Below are 18,930 nucleotides of genomic sequence, written 5' to 3'. Positions count from 1 at the left end.
CGGCAGCTGTTCGCAGCCCCGAACAGGACTCCCAAAAGGAGGATGTTATTTGTTTCTTTTCCTCGGGCCGCAAACGCACTGCACTTTGAGGCTGCTGCCGTGAGCGCTTCGAATGGATGCGACACCCCCTTTGAACCGCATGCGTCGCGGCGGTTAGTTGCGTGCAGCGTTGATGCGCTCGGAGCCTCACCCGCTCGATTGATAGAAGTAGTTGGTTCGATCAGCGACGTTCACTTCGACGTCGTTTCTTACAAAGAGATGTCTGCAGCCTGGAAAACCCTAGGAATGATTGTAAAGATGACACTTGTTTTGTTTGTTGTTCTTTATTTGAATAGTATTAAGATAATTACTCCAAAAAAGTGGCAGGAGAGGCAACACACTTCACTTAGGCCTGAACTCACAACCTCCATATCTCGCTTGTGGCGCGCGTTCTGGGAAACCTGCTGAACTTAACTGATCTTCGCTCTTCTACATTTTATGGCCATAACAATAAAACACTGAAGCTCACGTTCGTTTCCCTTCCTTTAAAAAGCGGTTTTCTTATCCAGCGAGTGTTTTTTTAATGCGATGTTAATTGCCTCAGGGCAATTTGTATCCATTATATTCGCAATAATCCTGAGTCCCTACACTGGAAAGCACTCCAGGACAATTTAGGGAATAAATGGTACTGAAGTGTCCGGATTCTTTCAGGGTTGCTAAAATATTTCACGATGCGTACATATAAACCTGCAGATTCAACTGCGCATGTCAGTCTATGGTTGTAAATTAAGTTTAGCAGCTTGATTTCACTTTGATATTCGCTAGTCTTTCATGGGACAGAATAGGTTCGTCACTCAGCCAGAGGCTGGGGTAGAAAGGAATGTATCTAAGAAAACTCTTGAAGGTACTTTTTTTGGACCTTCATAAAAATGGCAGGTTACTAAAATGGGAAATACGAAAAAATAATTAGTTGGCTATCGCAGGGATGACACCCCTGCGATAGCCCCCTTTTGTCCTTGGGATGCACTTGTATACACCATTAAAACCGGACGGTTCTCGGTGGTGCACTGATTTAAACTCACTGCCTTCGGACGCAAGGTGGATGCTTACTCGGGTCGCCACGGCACCACTGAGAAGGCTTAATTTAACTGCGTAATCGGGAAAGGGACATCGCGCTCGGCTGCACCTTTTAGGTCGTCGTGCATACGCCACCACTACTGTGACATTCTGTCTCTCACGTGATGGAGACCGTAAAGAAAACAATGAACAGTGCCACAGCCGGCAAAATACTATCCGTGACGTCGCTGCCAACTGCAGATGCGGAGTGCTGCGCATTTTGAGCACAGACGTCATAGAACCTTATGTGCATCGTGCACCCTTGCATGGCGCACACATGCGCACACGCATACGTACGCCGTGGAATGCATGCTTGGCGTGTTAGAATGCAGGCCGTGGATGCACACGTGTATTGTGAACACATGCATCATCAATGATCGTAGACGCGTGCCGTGAATGCACTGATATGCCACGGAGTGCATCCATGGCCTAGATGGATGCACACCTACATTATGAACATACACGTCATGGATTGATGAATACACGTGCCATGAATACACATCTATGCATGCAATGGATGCGTACCGTGGATGTGTAGGTGCATTGTGCACACATGCATCGGGAATGGATGGAGACACGCGTCATAGATGCCCTCATGCAATTGTGCCCATATGCTTCACGAGTGCATCAATGGCATGCATGAATACATGCCATGAATCGAGTATGTGGCGTTGTCAACTTTATCGCTGAGTTATCCAGGTATTTTCTTCTGCCCACTATGTGGCGTTGTCGTCTTTATCACTGAGTTATCCAGGTACTTTCTTCTGCCCACTATGTGGCGTTGTCGTCTTTATCACTGAGTTATCCAGGTATTTTCTTCTGCCCACTATGTGGCGGTGTCGTCTTTATAACTGAGTTATCCAGGTACTTCCTTTTGCCCACTATGTGGCGTTGTCGTCTTTATCGCTGAGTTATCCAGGTGCTTTCTTCTGCCCACTATGTGACGTTGTCGTCTTTATGGCTGAGTTATCCAGGTACTTTCTTCGGCCCACTATGTGGCGTTGTCGTCTATATCACTGAGTTATCCAGGTACTTTCTTCTGCCCACTATGTGGCGTTGTCGTATTTGTCACTGAGTTATCCAGGTACTTTCTTCTGCATGCGTTTTGAACGGCAGCCTTGGATGCTCCCAGCGCGCAGCTGGTTGCGATGGCCTCGGGGTTGTAGTGGAAAGAGGAGAGAAGTCTTTGAATGCGGCGGCTGGAGTTTGTCTTTTGGCGAAGCCAGTTTTTCATAGTGATCAGCCAGTTAGTCTATAAATCAGCGCCCCCTGGCGAATGATATCTGAAGTTAGCAATATTTTTTTTTCTTTTTGTACGCTCGGCACTTGTTTGTCCGAATTATTATTAGTGTTTATTAAAACAAAATAAAACGTAAGGAAAAGATGTTGCTAGTCGTGGCATCTGCTAATGAACCTTGAGGCACATGAGTTGTAGCTAGAGCCTGTTTTCTGTGAACAACATGTTTTGATTAAAACTATGCACACAAAGGTTAGTGAAGTTTCGGATTTTTCTCTTTCCATGACACACGTGTGTATTCCCGAGTGTTGACACTAAAAATGAGTGATTTGCTTGTTTATGAAGGAGTTGTTTTCAATGCAGCTAGGAAAGAAGTGGGGAACAATGAACAAGTCGCAGGGAATCCGTCTGCTACGTGTGATCTAGTGGATTCAAATATGATACCGACGGAACCTGGATGCTAACCAAAAGGCTTGAAGTTGAATAGCCGACAACGCAGCGAGTTCCGAGAAGGAGAATGATCGGGGACCCATAGGAGAGGAAGAGAGCAGCGTCAGTTAGGGAATGGACAGGGAGTAATGGTATCCCAGGAGAAATCAAGAAGAGAAAATTGACATGAGCTGAGTGCGTAATATGGAGAACAGGTAAGGGGGACAGATGAGCAGTAGTCTGTTAGGGTAACACACTCGATTTCAAGATAGCGTGACCGAACATTGTGAAGAAAAGGTCAATGCGGAGAGGTTTTTTTATTCTTGTACCATAAACATGCAATAAACAAACCTTGAAACCAATGCGAAAGACCTTTGCCCTGCAGTGGACGTATTTGGGCTGACGATGACTACCGCCGGGGCCTATTTTTCTTCTGTTGGCTAAAACAGTATCTCTCCTCTCACCACCAGGCACCTGGATTTTTCACTGGACAAGCGCACGGGCAAGATTTCATTCGGCCACTTGTCAAACCGGTAAGGTGTTCAATCTGTTCTCAGAGTCTTAAATTTTTGTTTATTGGTTGAAATTAGTTTTTCAAATGAACGCGAAGTACAGTTCTCGAAGAACCGAGCTCTTATCACTGTCAATACTTCATTCCGACTTGGAGCCGAAAGTCTCGATTTTCTTTTTGTTTTCAGGGACGCTGAGAAAAACTGTGTGCAATTTTCCATCTTAGGGTGCATTCTAATCAGCGATCCAGAGCAGTTTTCAGAACCTGCGAAGCAACACATCCGTCGTTGTCCAATAAGACCTCTGGATCTGAACCCAAGTCACTCATTGACACACAATCTGCGGTTTCGCGCAGCAAGGAAGCTTGCTCCGGATCGCCGAATGGAATACGCCATTAGTATTAGCTTTTTAAGCATTAAATGCTCCTGGCTTGCATTCTCGGCTAAGTAAGGCGAACGTCGTCCGAACCTTAAGAGGAATATGAGGGCGAACATATCCGATAGATTCGGTAACTTTCCGTTCTAATTGCATCCAGCAGAAAGAAATATCAGCCCCGAGTGGGATTCGAACCGACGCCGGTGCAAAACAGTAAATTTTCGCTTCCTGTTGCTGAGACTACTAGGCCATCGCCGTAGCCTGTTCCTACGTTTTTTAATGGTGGTCTTTCGCGCTATGTTTTGTGTATCGTCGTCGTGGTCATTTTAACGCGGCAGCGTAAAGGATTCTGTTCGACCGAAATCCCGGCGTCGGCGTGTCGAGAGATGCAGTTGGCTGACGCGCCTCCTAAGTCACGTGACCTTGTGACGTAATCACAACCTTCCCACCGTGGAGGGCGGTAGTTAAACTAATGATTGGTCGCTGGAAGTTGCTCGGGGAGCGCAGTCTGGGTCTCATATGCCCCGCCGGTGGCTTTGTTTTAAACAGCCACCTTCCGGGGTAGTTGCGCATTGCCTAACTGCTTCACCACTGAGCCAGTATTCATCATCATCATCATTTATTTACCCTTAAGGGCTCTTGGCTTAGGGCATTACATAAGGGGGGGGGGGGAGTGGTCGTTTCATAAAACAGTGGTCGGTAGCATCAACAAGAAATACAAAGTACGGGGTTCATGGTCAGCATTAACATTATCAACATTATCAAAAGTATTAACATAAGAAAGGCACAGCAGCTCAAGAACAACTTGGAGAGAGATCTATGGATGTGTACAAGAAAATGCACAGTTCCTTATGTATGATGCATGTAGGCAGAACCTAGGTGACCGAGAAAATGTACTTACATTTTTAATGCTTTCTCATTGTACTCTTAAGGGCAGGTTAGGCGTTTTGCGATGGTGAAGGAAATAACAGTCGCCGCGTCCGCTACATGATACGCAAAGAGGACCCCGGGCCGCTGGAGAGACCCATTAACGCGAAGATGGAGAGCGTACTGAAATAATGAAGAGGGAAGCGAGTGCCGTAGGGAAATGTTCAGGCCTAATTGGACCACGTGGGGACCTTTACCGTGCACTGCCACCGCACAGCGCACATGTGTCTTTCGCATCGCGGCTCTATCGCGATGTGGCAGAAATTGATCCCGTGGGATCCTAGGACTCAACACCGGCGGTCCTTAACCGCTGTGCCACCAGGGCTGAGTGCCGTTGAAGAGCAAGCGAGCGTTGCGACGGCTCACACAGCAGGAGAGGCTTTATGAATGCACCGAGACAGGTTGAACGCACTGTCTAATGCGAAAATAGAAGAGGCTGAACGCAGCGGCATTGAAAGTGACGGCTGCGAAACGAGTGACAAGCGCTGGCGCCGTGCCGATGAGGAGGAGATGGCGCCAGCGCGCGCTACACCTCATTGTGAAGTTCCGAGTACCCGGGTTCGAACTAACAGTGGCGGCTACGTTTCTATGGAGGCGACACGCAAAAAAGAAGCCTTGTTCTTTGCGATGTCATTGCACGTTAAAGATCCCCAGGTGGTCAAAATTATTCCGGAGACCTCCACTACGGCACCTCTTTCTCCTTTCACTCCCACTTTCCCCTTCACCCACGTCGCGGTTGAGGTGTCCACCGAGAAATGAGACACTTACTGTGTCATTTCCTTTCTTCAAAAATCACTTATTTTTAGTGGTTGTTTTTAGTTTTAGTGGCGGTCGATATAGCGGCGGGTGCGTTGTCCGCCCGAGGCGAAGGCCGCAGCGTTTTGTGAAGCATGTTCTAACGCCACCTCCTCTTCTTCGGCAGGTAGCCGGCGCTAGTGGCGCGGCTCGCCCATGCCCAATAGCGCGCTGTCGATTGCGGTCGCTCGCTAAGGACGTGTTTACTGCTGGTAAATGAAGAGCTGAAAACCGGATATTTTTCTCCGGCACTCGATTTGAACTTGTGATGCTGATGACAACGTCGGGAATATTTTAGACTCGGTGATCACTGGCCGGAAGTGGATGGCAGTGTGGGCTAGCCTCAGAGACTCCCGCATCGATAGTACATAAATAGTATAGTTATGATAGTTTACTTGTGAAAACGTTGTGTGACGGCAATGCCTGATTTTATTTTTTTTTGTCTGTCTTATAGGTGACAAAAGCTGCGTTTTGAGAGCATTTAGCTTATTTGTCAATATAAAGTGTCTATTTAAAAACAGTTTGAAGCGGTCCTTTTGCACAGGCTTCCGTTATCACTGCGTCAACAGCGAATGCTGCTGTTCCGTGCCCCACTGTGCATTAAAACCGGAAGCATTTTTCATTGGTCTCAGTTCCTGCGAGAAACACATCAGGCGTCCGCAGTTGTCCTATGCAGCTGTAAATATTCCTCGAGCTCCTGCGTACTCGCGCCTCCGACGAATTTGCGTCATGGATACGTAAAACATTGCCATGTTTGCTAAGCAGATGGCACGTGGAAGATTTATACCGCTTTGCACTGTGCCCCTGCAGTGTAATACTGCAGGAGAAGGTTGGCAGTGCTCCGGTGTGTTTGTTAGGTGATTTCTGGCGGCAGAATTTGGTTCTGTGCTCCAACTGAGTCACACTGTGGATATACAGGGTGTCTCACGTAACGTGCGTCATGCATTCGGTAATAAATGGCGCGCGTGTCGGCGCCATATTTTAATTGCGCTTATACTGAAAATGTACAGGGTGTTCTGCGTAGCATGAGCCAGGGACTCGGCAGTCTTTGTCAAAAGTAACCAGGCTGCATGGTTTGCTTCTAGTTCGTACAGTGGAGCCCTTGTGACTTTCTTAAAGGTCAAAAGTTGTGGGAGGTAAGAAGACCCCCAGTCCTTACCTTTAACGACCATTTCAGCTTCAGGGAAGCTGTAAGTGCTCCACTGTAAGAGCTAGAAGCAAACCATGCAGCCTGGTTACTTTTGACAAAGACTTTATGAGCGTGGCAGCAATGTGAAAGGTATCACCTTTGATGTTTGGCGCTCCAGTACATGTGGAAGCCTGTTTGTTTTCGTAACAAGCCAATTATTTGAGGTACGGCATGTGGTACACTTGCCGTCATAGTTCGTGGAACGTTACTCCGGCATATAAATTTAGGTTATTCCCGACCAGTGTGAACTACTTGTTTGAATTATGTACTGTGCAATTCGTAGAATTCATCCTCGAAATTAGGATGCATCTATTATCCCAAGCGCCTGGTAAAGAATTGTTTTTAGCTAATATGACGTTCCGTAAAATTCTCTGCGGTGGAGAGTGTTAGTATTTGTAAGCAGGAAGCTGAATGGCTTCGAATGAATTGTCCATTTAGTTCTGTTTTAAAGGTTGGCTTATTACAAGCACTTTTGCTCCTGCATGTCAACTCTTCTAGCCAGAAAGATATTTTACACTATCCGACCGAACTCGCTGATTTGTGCGCGCTCATACTTTGCCTGCCTGGTTTTGTATTGTTTTCGTTTTTGGTTGTTGCTCTTATTACTTTGTAGGCAGCCGGCTTCGAACCTAATTGAAAGATTATGAACTGAACTCCTTGGTGCTTCATTTCTTTACTGCACTCGAATGGCTGGGCTCTTCGCAGTTAACAAAATATTTTTAGACATTCTATAGGCTGTCCATAGACATAAATATAAATAAATATAGACATAGATACAAATATCGACTCCCTAGAGACAAATCTCAGAGAGCGGTTTATAGACAATACAAATGTTATGGACAGTCTGTAGACAATCTATAGATTTATGGCCATACATTCAGAGTGACTTTTCTATAGGCAGTTTGTTGACTATGAAAAGACGAAAAGAAATATTTATAGGATATGGCAATAGAGTCTATAAGAAGTCTGCATGACTTCTTATAGACTCTATAAGAAGACTATAGACTCTCTATAGACCATTTTTACAAGGTAGATTTTAACTTGTCCGGTGCCGAAAACTTCTCTATCGTCGAGAAATTCGCACTTGGGTCAACAGATTCGTACAACCGACCAGAGTGGTCTACCTTGTCATGCCAAGCGCGATGTCGCAAAGCCGCATGTCATGGCTTTAAATACAAGTGATTGTACCTTGCAGTCTTTTTCTTTTTATTCTCCTTTTCCCGTATCAGAACTACTCGCATTTTCTTCTATGAACGCTTTTCTGTATTACGTGTTGTAGCTACGCCGAGCTGAGTACTATGCCACCAGTTCTTCTACGTTTATATTCAATCCCTGCTACTGACTGTCAGGCACCGAGCTCTCCTTATATGTTTATGCGAAAAACTTTTGAAAATATGAAACGTTATGCAAACTGTGCCACTCGCAAGCTGTTCATAGGTCTTCCCAACATTATACCTAAATCTTACACTTGATTCTCAGAAAGGCGTTTCAAAAGGTGTCGCGATAAGTCCGCGGTATGAATCTAACTGATAGTAATGGATCCTACAACTTTTCTGCTTCTCTTTTTTCCATAGGAAGCCAGAGGTGACTTTCTTATGATTATATTTTGCGTGCCTGGTTGCATTTAACACTAGGCGCAAATACGAAACTGAATTTGAAATGCGGAAATAATCATAGGGCTCGGTATATAAGGCGTAATACGAATCGCGGTATATTCGACACCTCCTTGTAGCTTCCGTACAGGAGAGATTTGCTTAGATTGGTCCAGTATCTTAAAATCGTCTTTAGCGTCAATTTCACAAATGCGGAGCGCCGTTAGAATTACAAGCGCCGCTGCCAGCGCCACCTAGGCTCAGAACTCGCATTTATCTGACGACCAACGACACCAGTAACCTAATTTTGGATTTTCCCAAGACGTCTTCCGTTTTCCAGCTTCCAGCATCTGCTGTCGCGTATACTGTACTTCCCTTTTATTTACTTCGCCACTCTTCTCGAAACACGTACGGCTCAGCGCGTGGAGATTGCGATGACAAACGGATCTCTCTCGCGTATTCTCGTTTTGTTCGTTGCCCTCTGGGGCCGCCATATATTGCGGGCGGCGTTGTTCAACATTTCTTGTTTTTTTTTTGTTTTTTTTGGCGACCCCTTCTATCTTGACACGAGGGGCGTTCTTGAAGAGGCTTAAAGGAGAGGTATTTTTGTCGCTTCGTTACTTCATTTTATTTTATTTATTTTACTGTCATTTTTGTGCCTTCCGCTCTCCGGAGCGAGGGGGTTGAGGTGCTGGAAGCAGACGACGCATTCGGGGGCCGCTCGGAGCAGACGACACGAAAACCGTTTCTGCTGAAAGCGTCGTCGGGTGAGAGGCGAATGGAGTCCTTAAACATTCAAGATGCTGTTCGCGTGGGTGGGAGTTAAGTTTTTCTTTCACCTTCTTCCGGGCGGGAAAGAGAGAAGGAGGAGTTCGGAGAAAAGCGCATTTTTATCAAGGCGATCAGGGCTGTCAGATGTGCGGAGAAAAGGCTCGCTTTCTAGTGTCTTCTGGACGCGGGGAGAGAACTCTACTTTTGGACGGTGTCTGCATCTTCCTCTCGCGGACTTTTCCTGGGTCTTTTTCAGAGCTCTTTTTTTTTCACTACTTCACGAGGTCAAACCCAACCAAGAATCTTGTGTGAAGCCTCGGAGTAACTCGGGTAAGCTCGTGTTAGTTCGGAGGCGCTTCGCGCAAGCTACACTCAATGGGAGGAAGCTCGTGTAAGCTCTGAGGAGCGTCGCGTCAGCTGTAGCCAATGGGAGGAGGGCTTCGCGCCAGCTGTAGCCAATAGGAGGAGGGCGTCGCGCCAGCTGTAGCCAATAGGAGGAGGGCTTCGCGCCAGCTGTAGCAAATAGGAGGAGGGCGTCGCGCCAGCTGTAGCCAATAGGAGGAGGGCGTCGCGCCAGCTGCCGCAGAGTGGAGAGAGGATGTGAAGATGAAGGGCGAGAAGCGCGGTTGCGTGCACTGGCAGATGCTAGAAAGAAGAGGTGAAGAATGAACACATGCTTTCTCACGACTACTCGGTTTAGCCACGTTAAAACCCTACCACTTCTTTTTATTTCCCCCCCGACCTCGTTTATCCTTGGTTACGTTACCGGTGCCAGCGTTTCGCAGATCGTGGTGCTCTTTGCAGCCTTTCTTGGCAAACAGTGTAAGGTTAAGGTTAGCGCCACTGTGTCCAGTCGGCGCTTGGGTCGACTCCTGAGTGAAGGTTTCCTCTACTTCCAAACTCAGTCCTTCTTAAGTATGCATGACGTTTCATCTGGCTTTGTTACATGCCCCATAGCTCTACAGGGAGTTTTTGTCCCTAACGCATTCAGAGACACGCTACCTTCTATGCCAACCGGTATTCAGATGAGCTGCAGATGCTGTAAATGGCGGTCGTGATCTCTTGCTCAATGCTCTGTGTGACGGCTACATCTTCGCCTGTGCTTGGCCCCGTCTAAATTTAGAGTTTTACCGGCGACACCGTGGGTCCTCTTTTGGCACGGAGTGCGCCGTGGAAGTGATCCCCGATGTTGATGCACTAAAGTCTCCGGTACGCCGACGTCTCTGAGCATGCAAAGTCGGGGGCTGAGGCCGCTGCTGCACATATTAGTTGCTCCACAGATTTCCTGTCCACAGTGATTCACGCCTTATGGCTATCTAACGGCCAGTCTTCAACACTGCGAGCGTCAACACGCTGTCAGAACTCTCTCATCAGAAGTCAAGGAGAACTTCCTTTGAAAAATTTCTTTAGACAGTCTATAGACCGTCGGCAAAATCTTCAGGTGCGTCCCCCAAGGTGGAGTAGATTTCTAATCAGGCAGTAATTACTGATTGGCATCCACCCAAGCGCAGCCGTACGGCTACAAAGGAAAGCTATACAGGTTTCACAGAAACTTCGTAATTCAAGAAAAATTCGTCCTTGTCTGGGGTTCAGTCCCGGACCACCGCTTCACTGGAGTCCCGGGTTTGAACCCCAGAAAAAGACGAATTTTTCTTTGTAGCGGTATAGCTGCGCTTTGATGTGTGCCAATGAGTACTTACTGCCTTATTAGTCTATAGACTGCTCATAGACTTTTGTCTATAACGTCTATACGGTTTCTATACATAAATCTTATAGATTAGCCTATAGACTATACAACTTCTACAGGCAGTCTATACACAATCTATAGATTTATGGCCATACACTTTCAGTATACTTTTTCTATAGACAGATTATAGACTATCAATGGACAAAAGGAAATATCTAGAAGAAAGCAATACAGTCTACAAGGAGTCTATCGATAGTCTACAGGCCATGTTTATAAGTGCTGCCAGTTCCAGACTGTTCATTAACATGTTGGGTGGGGGAGGGGGCATAAATATACAGGCCGGTGGACTACCGCATGACTAACCGACCTACCGACTAATTATCCAACCGACCGGCGAACCGACCGACAGATTCACCGACCTGCCGATTCATCAACCGTCCAAATTCCGGCTGACTGATTGACTGACTGACCGACGAACAAACGAATCTGCGGATTGAGAGAGAGAGAAATGAAGCAAATGAAATGTAGATATGCTAAATAGGTGCAATGCCCGATAGGCTTCTTTACTTTAGGGGAAGGTGCCGCAAAGAACGAAGAAGCTCTCCGACTTTTTTCGCGTCCCCTGGGTTGGAAAAGTACCAAAGTTTGCTATTGTAAAGAAGTCGTCGTAATCATATTCTCCCGCGTTAGTTTGGTGTGTTTACTGAATGCTTGATGGGAACACCACAGAAGGACGGAACGCAAACAGGGCAGGGTAAGGCGCTTTCTCGCAGCTAAACTGACCGGAAGACGCCCAATACATACCGAAGTGAACACCCACGCCTAGTACAAACCCGACATTGCAGAAGGAAAAGAATAAAATCGCATATGTTTTTATACGTGTTTATGCTTCGGACTTGTTTGAAATTCCTGCTTTTGTTTTCAGTAGGGGTGTGGGAATATTTTTTTTTTAGAATGCGAATGGAATGCAACTTTAACATTTAAATACTCAATCGAATGTCGCCTAATGAAACGCAAGTGGACTCACACAGAACAGCTTTTTTTTTAGTTTTGACTGAGCCACACTAGTTCTTCTAATAACCTTTCTGGCTGCTGCGACAGTTTGTCCTTTTACTGTCATTTTTGTATTTTGTGCAACGCTGGGGTCACTGGGAAACATCAACATATTTTAGCAAAACGGTAACAACTCTCGTTTACACTTTCATATCGTGATCATTCCGCCCTCGATCCAGCTGATGGAATTTCTTGAACTTTAGTACGGTATTTAAAGCAGCGCGCAGAGCATTCCTAGGTTTTTTTTCCCCTAGGATGTCGACATCTCTCTGGTGTTCTGTTTAAGCCTGTTTTTGTATAGGTAGTGATCCTTGGCTTGAGCAAGTTTTCAAACCACCTTGTTTACATCTATGCAAAAATTCTCTCTCTGCTCATTAGCCTTATCGTATTATCTTTAATGAGGCTGGCTATTCCCGAAAAGCGGCTCTCTTTACCCCGTAATTGTTTAGCGATCTCTCATAGATGGCGCTTCCTTACGGGGAGACCCGTAGAGGTATTTAGAACGTGACTCAATATTGAAGCAACTAGTAGCTGCCATCCATGTGCCAGAAACTTCTTTGTTTCAGTAGTTCGCGTAAGTTTGCAAATGAAAAGACGGCGAAGGTGTGGCAGCCACAGCCGTGGATCACCACACGCGCCACTTAAGTCGTCTGCTCGACTTCTGCAAACGAAACGCCCGCTTTTACTTTTTATTCCCCAACTGTCACCTGCTGTCAGCAGGTATGGATCCTAACCTTCGCCGCCTGCACCGCTTGACATGTGCTCTTTCCACAGTATGAACTGACTTTTGTCTCCTTCCGTTCGTTCAACTATACCGGAGTCCACCTGATGTCCCAAATTCTTTTGCAGTCAAATGATATGTCACCTAGGTCACATATCATTTTATGTTCTTTCCATCGCCCTGCTACACTCTCCCGAGCAAGGATGAAAGAGCAATGCGTTTTCTGAGTGGCTTTCTTACTACTTAATATATATATATATATATATATATATATATATATATATATATATATATATATATATATATATATATATATATATATATCATCAGTCTGTCAGTGTGACCACGCCGACTGCAGGGCAAAGGCCTCTCCCATATCTCTCCAATTAACCGTGTCCTATGCCAGCTGCGGTCACCCTATAACCGAGAACTTTCTCATTCTCCCGCCTAACTTTCTGGCGCCCCCTGTTACGCTTGTCTTCTCTTGGGATCTACAGGGTCTGTTCTGAAAGTAGTAGGACTCATTTTTTTAAATGAAATTTATTCATGAGAATAGTACAAACGATTAGAATTTTTCAAAGTAGCACCCTTCCGCACCTACACGATGCTGCCAATGAGTTTTCCAGTTTTCGTACGCCTCCAGGAACTTCTGGACCGGAATGCTGTTTAGCTCCCTCGTCAAGGCCTGTTGAACCGCCTCTACCGATCCGGGATGTTTCCCCTTGAGCGTCGATTTTATTCTCGGGAATAGAAAAAAGTCTGGCGGGGTCAAGTCGGGGCTCTAGGGGGGCTGTGGCAGCGTCGCCGGCTTGTGCTGGGCAAAAAATCGGGGTCCTCTTTCACATGATGAAGAAGATCCTGGCAGATCGCTTTCCGGTTGGCCTTTTGCTCCTCTGACAACACTCCCGGCACCAACTTCGCGAACACTTTCCTCATGGCTAAGTTTTCTGTCACGATCTCAAAAACTTGGATTTGAGCGATGCTCAAGTCAAGTTTCAAGTTTCAAGTTTATTTAAAACGCACATAGTAATACAAATACAATAAAATCAGTACAGAAGGAGGTCCCCAAGTCATCAGCAATCATTCTGATACTCATCCTACAATCACTGTTCAGTAAATGTTTCACTTGCTACACATTTTCGTTGGTCTTGCTGGTCGAAGGGCGTCCGGAGCGGTCGTCGTCTTCCACTCTTTCCTTACCTTCTCGGAACAGCTTGGGCCACTCGAAAAACACCTGGTCTACCCAGGCAGCGTCACCGTAGGCATCCTTAATCATGTCGCCAGTCTCTTTGCCCGTTTTACCAAGATTTACACAAAATTTTATCGCGTATCGCTGATCCAGTCAACGCTCCAAGATTCTGCGTGACGAGACGTTTCGCCAGGGGTTCACAGTGCAAGCAACCTGGGGCGCGATTACGAGTCGCTCGAAATCGTCTCAATCGGAAAGTGTCTCAAAAAGTGTCTCATTTGCCCCGTTCCTATTGGTCGGTCGTGACCAGCGGCCATATTGTTTTTTTGCGTCACCGGCCGACGTCATAAAACGGGCAGAAGTGTTGACGTTGCTTACCTAATTATGCGAGCCGATTGAGACGATTTTTCAGGATTGGAACGAGTGGTCTCAAACCGCTTGAGACAGAAAATGGCGGTTGTTTACATGGCCGGTGGCCGCGCGAGAAACGGTGTAAGAGGGTGCATGAAGACGGTTTTGACGTGCCGGACGAGTTGTTTCGACGTTTTGACATAGGAAGGAGCATAACGGCTGTGCGACGAACTCGCCGTTGAACTTGGAGGTGTGCGGGTGAGTGCGCGGTCAGTGGAGCGGCAAGTGCCTGTGCGCGCCTTCGCCGCCGGTGGGTTTCAAGACACCGTCGGAAATGAAGTAAACGTCGGCGTAGCCCAACCGACTGTGAGCAAGTGTTTGCGGTGAGTTGCGGAGACCACTGTCAAAGTTAAGTCGCAGAAGGTGCGCGCTTTCCGGCGAGACCCCCAAGACAAGGCGGCGGCGAAGGAGGACTTCCTTCGCATAAACTTTCGCCACCGCAGTATCCCCGGCGGCATCATCCGAGCATCATCCGAACGGAACGGCACCACCAACACGAATATCAAGTGCTTAACCCGAAGCGGGCGGCGTGAGTTGGTTACGAGGCGGAAGAGTGATTGTTGCCGCAGTGACCGGGCGTGCCGGCTCTTAATTCCCGCAGTGAGATTGCAAGCTCCCAGCAGCTGCACCAGTCTGCTTCCGTATGTCGGCAGTTGCTGTAGTGTGATTATTCATGGTCGCCTTGTATTTTCTGAACAAAAATGAATAGAATCACGCATCGCCTTTGGAGCACATTTGCCATCGATAGCAGGCTAGGTGAGTTCACACTGGCGAGTCGCGGAGGTCGCGCGACAGGCTTAAATCGATTTGTTACGCTCCCTCCCCGCTTTACATGTGCTTCGCGAACCGTAACTAATTGACCGAAATCGGTGGCCTAGAATACTAGCGCGACGTTTGCAACTCGCCAGTGTGAACTTGCCTTAAAGCTGCCTTCGCCGGTTTTCGAGCCAAGCGCTCCTTGCAAATTGATCTCGGCAGACCCGTAGCAATCACTGCCTTTGAATAGATTTTTCCGCGCACTTAAGACGTCCGCACAGTACCTTGATTCTATGTAGTGCTTAAAAAAAAAAGGACAGCCATCAATCAGCTGATTTTTTTTCTGGCTGCCATGTTTACGATGGCTGAGTATGTGCGTGGAGAGATAAGGCTGAATCCATGGCTGAATCCTTTGAATCAGGCGGCAGCTCACGCCACCTAGCCGACGCTTTTCCAGCGTCAGCGCACCCTCGCGGCAGCAAAAGTGACTGAAGAGCAAACTTAATTCCAAAATTGAGAACACTTCTTCTTTTGCTTCATGTCGTTGAGTTTGAAACATAGTTTGTTAGCGAAATAAAACATTCTTCAAATTATTAACGGCGTGTTTACAGCAAAACTTTAGCGTACGGTCCCTTATTGCGCAACTAAATGCTTCCTGGGTGGAACCCTACTATTAGACACCACAACCTCGCTGCTAATTGGTTGATTCCGCGGTCAACGACTCGCGGTGTCGTCATTTTGACGTCAGAGTCTCAAAATTGAGACAAAAACTCGTAATCGCGCCCCTGCTCTCTTCAACGGCCGAGAGCCGACTGCCGATTTTCCCCAGCATTGCCAATATCCCCCTTCAACGATCCTGCTTGTGGAGACCGCCTCTCGTCCGCCCGTTCGCCCAGGAAAAAACCAGTCCTACTACTTTCAGAACAGACCCTGTATTCCGTGACTCTTCATGACAGTCGGTTAGCTTGCCTTCGCATTACTATATACATATTGAAAAGAAGGCAGTATGAACCGTAGCTATACACTTGTAAATTAGACTGACGTACGCTTAAAAACATTTATTTATTTATTTATTTATTTATTTATTTATTTATTTATTTATTTATTATACCTTCAGGGTACAAATGTACATTATAGAGGGGAGGGGCGGATGCAGAGGCATACACATTGCACACAAAAAAGTTATTAGTAAAAAATATACACAATCTCTGTAAAACCAGTACAAAAACGAAAGTAAGCATACAAAAAGAATGAAAAAGAACAAAGGTACAAAGAGTAAATTACGAAATCGGTAACGGTGTTAATAAATACAGAAAAATATGACAAGGAAAACAAATAATAAACAAGGAATGCAGTTCCTAATAAACAGTCGTAATGGGAATATGAACACCATCTATGAACGCCATGATGATAATATGAGCACTAGCTATGAAAAGAAACTGTGTAATGCTGATTTAAAGTTCTCAATTTCAGATATACTTGTTAGTGATGCTGGTAGGTTATTCCAGTCATTGCTTGTCCGAGGAATAAACGAGTATGAATATGCAAGCGTATTTGAGTGTGGAATATGTACCTTTTTGCTGTGGTCACGGCGAGTTGAAATGTATGACAGTGGTTGAACCCAAAGATAGCGCAAGGTTGTGTTATGATGCTATATTTTATGAAAGAGAGACAGGCGAGATAGCTTTCTTCGTGTCGATAAAAGTGGTAGTTGTAAGTAGGTTTTCATATTAGTAACACTAGCGGTCCTTTGGTAGTTGTTTAAGATAAACCGGGCTGTGCGATTTTGTATTGCCTCAAGAGAATGTATGAGTGTTACGTGACTGGGATCCCGGACAGATGACGCGTATTCAAGTTGTGGGCGAATGTAAGTTGTGTACAATAATAATTTTAATGATGATGGTGCAAGGCGGAAATTACGGCGTATATATCCAAGGGTGCTACTGGCTTTAGAAGTGATATAATTGACATGCGATTTCCAAGATAGATTATTGGTAATGAGAACTCCCAGGTACCGGTATGATGTCACCGATTCTAATGAGACGTTATTAAGCATATAAGTGGGACTTATGTGGTTAGTGCGAGATACCCTCATTGATTTGCATTTGTTAATATTTAATTCCATGCACCATGTATTACACCATTCCACAATATTATTGAGGTCATTCTGAATTAATAAAGCATCTGAAGCATCAGTTGCAAGGATTTTCTGACCTTTCGATTGAGGACCATTATATACCAGGCGTTTCGGGGAAGACTTCAAGTAGTTTAAAAAATAGGTTTCTTGAGGTAAAAATACGGATTTTTTAGTATGGTATTGCCAGTGTTGGCGGACACCAGAAAACAAGTCAATCGTCTTAAGTAGTAAGCTGATTGACTATTTTTAATAAAAACTTCTTAACTATTAGAGTTAGGCGCCTAGTCGCAATTGGAGATTTGTAGCCAGCAGTTTGTAATATCATATCTGTTTTTATAATTTAGAAAACGCCATTATCCTTGGCACTATGGCTCGACAAAGTTTGGCTTTTTTTACTAGTTGCGTGCACTGTAAAGGTTGCTTTGCCTGCATGCTTTTCGTAAGCGCATTCATTTTGGTACCATGTGGCCATATTTTGCCGATCCGCAGCGCTGAAGATAATCACGTTTTCGAAGTCCTAAGACTGATATTGTTGTCACTAACGACCGGCTAGAAATCTCTAATTGCGACCAGTTCCCAGAAAAGGGTTGTAGCGCCGAAACAGACAACACACAGAAAGCTAGACGGGACAGGCGCCTGTCCCGTCTAGCTTTCTGTGTGCTGTCTGTTTCGGCGATACAACCCTTTTCTGGAAATATGCACCAACTAGCCCCCCAACAAGTATTACTCTGCGACCAGTTACCTAGCTGTGATAGTTAAAAAGTTAATTTTCAGAAATTAGTTAACCAGCTTACCAATTAAGACAATTAACTGGTTTTCCTGTGTCCGCGAACATTGGTAATATTATACCGCTAAAGCACATTTTTTCCCCAAAAACTCTATTTTTGAAAATTACTTATACTTCTCTGAAACGCCTCGTATAAATAGAGACAAGGGTTGGGACATGAGGGGCTCGTTATTGTGTTATGATTACATATCAAGGATGCCAACAGTCACCAAAAACTAAGTAAAGCATAGGGGAATGTTCCTCATTCCCTGTTTTTTTTTTTAGCTTCAGATGCTGACTAATGCAGAATTAATAGTGTGAATTATTTTCTGCCTTAAAGACAATTGATTGGAAAGTAGAAGAAACAATCGCATGCTGCCGGCATGATCCGTACCCACGGCCTCATAATTTCGCGCACGGGTCTCTACCTATTAAGCTACGGCGGCGGCTGCATAATTTCCTGTTGACCAACACCACAAATAAAAAACACAGAAACATTCCTCTTTGCTGTCCTTGGCTTCGGTAACCGTTTGCGTCGTTATGACGTATATAATATGAAGCACGACTAAAAACGACGTATAATTTAACGCTTCAGCCGAGCTGCGGACTTCGTTGGGTAATACCGAGAACACTTCATATGAGATCCTCAAATAAAATTATGGCACAGAAACCCCCTACCATATGTCGTGCTTCTATCCTGGGGGAAAAATGGGGGGGGGGTTCTGGTCTGATACCGAAATGAAAGGATACAGCAGGTGGCGTTCTAAGCAATAAAACAAGACCGCTACGTTCCGGAGTGACATGCAATGTGCGCACATTAGCGATGACTGTACTCAGCATAAAAAAAAAAGGTGCAAGAAGACCTAGAAGGTATGCAACATAAATCAACAGTTGTTGTGTAAAAACATGTCAGATAATGAACAAGCACATTAATACGGAGCAAAGCACAAAGTATAGAGAACACAAACTGGTGTGCAGGGATACTGGTTGACAAACACCAGTTGGTACCTTTTGTATCTTTCATGTGTTTAGTAATCATGTACAGAAGTATATACGGGAGAAATATCAATATATCACGCCAGTAACATATCAAAAATCACTTATATGTGCTATTTTCAAGATTTTACCCAGCATGTCAGTGTGGGCAGCTTTGAAGGGATTATTTAATTTTATTTATTGATTTAAAATACCCCTAAATGCGCCAGCCGAGGGTAATAAATTCTCTACTGAAAGTTTCCATATGACGAGTTCCACAAATCCTTACGTTTCCGTTCTAATTTAAATGGAGTC

At 45.4% G+C, this 18,930-nt stretch overlaps 1 protein-coding gene across 2 annotated transcripts in view; it reads left to right on the top strand.

Annotated features, from left to right (window-relative positions):
* The window catches only part of dimm (basic helix-loop-helix family member dimmed), a 391,032-nt gene that overhangs the window by 267,515 nt on the left and 104,587 nt on the right, over positions 1-18,930 (top strand). Inside the window, exon 5 of one of the 2 annotated variants that reach the window (XM_089587988.1) lies at positions 3,232-3,294. The exons of the other annotated variant lie outside the window; for it this stretch is intronic. The gene's annotated coding sequence lies outside the window, so the exon portion shown is untranslated. The remainder of the gene's footprint in view (positions 1-3,231; positions 3,295-18,930) is intronic. 2 annotated transcript variants of the gene reach the window in all.

This window comes from Amblyomma mixtum, chromosome 4 (genome assembly GCF_055824585.1).
Source record: "Amblyomma mixtum isolate Tamu chromosome 4, ASM5582458v1, whole genome shotgun sequence".
Lineage (NCBI taxonomy): Eukaryota > Metazoa > Arthropoda > Arachnida > Ixodida > Ixodidae > Amblyomma > Amblyomma mixtum.
Note: the sequence above shows the minus strand (reverse complement) of the source record. Positions and strands in the feature narration are given on the sequence as shown.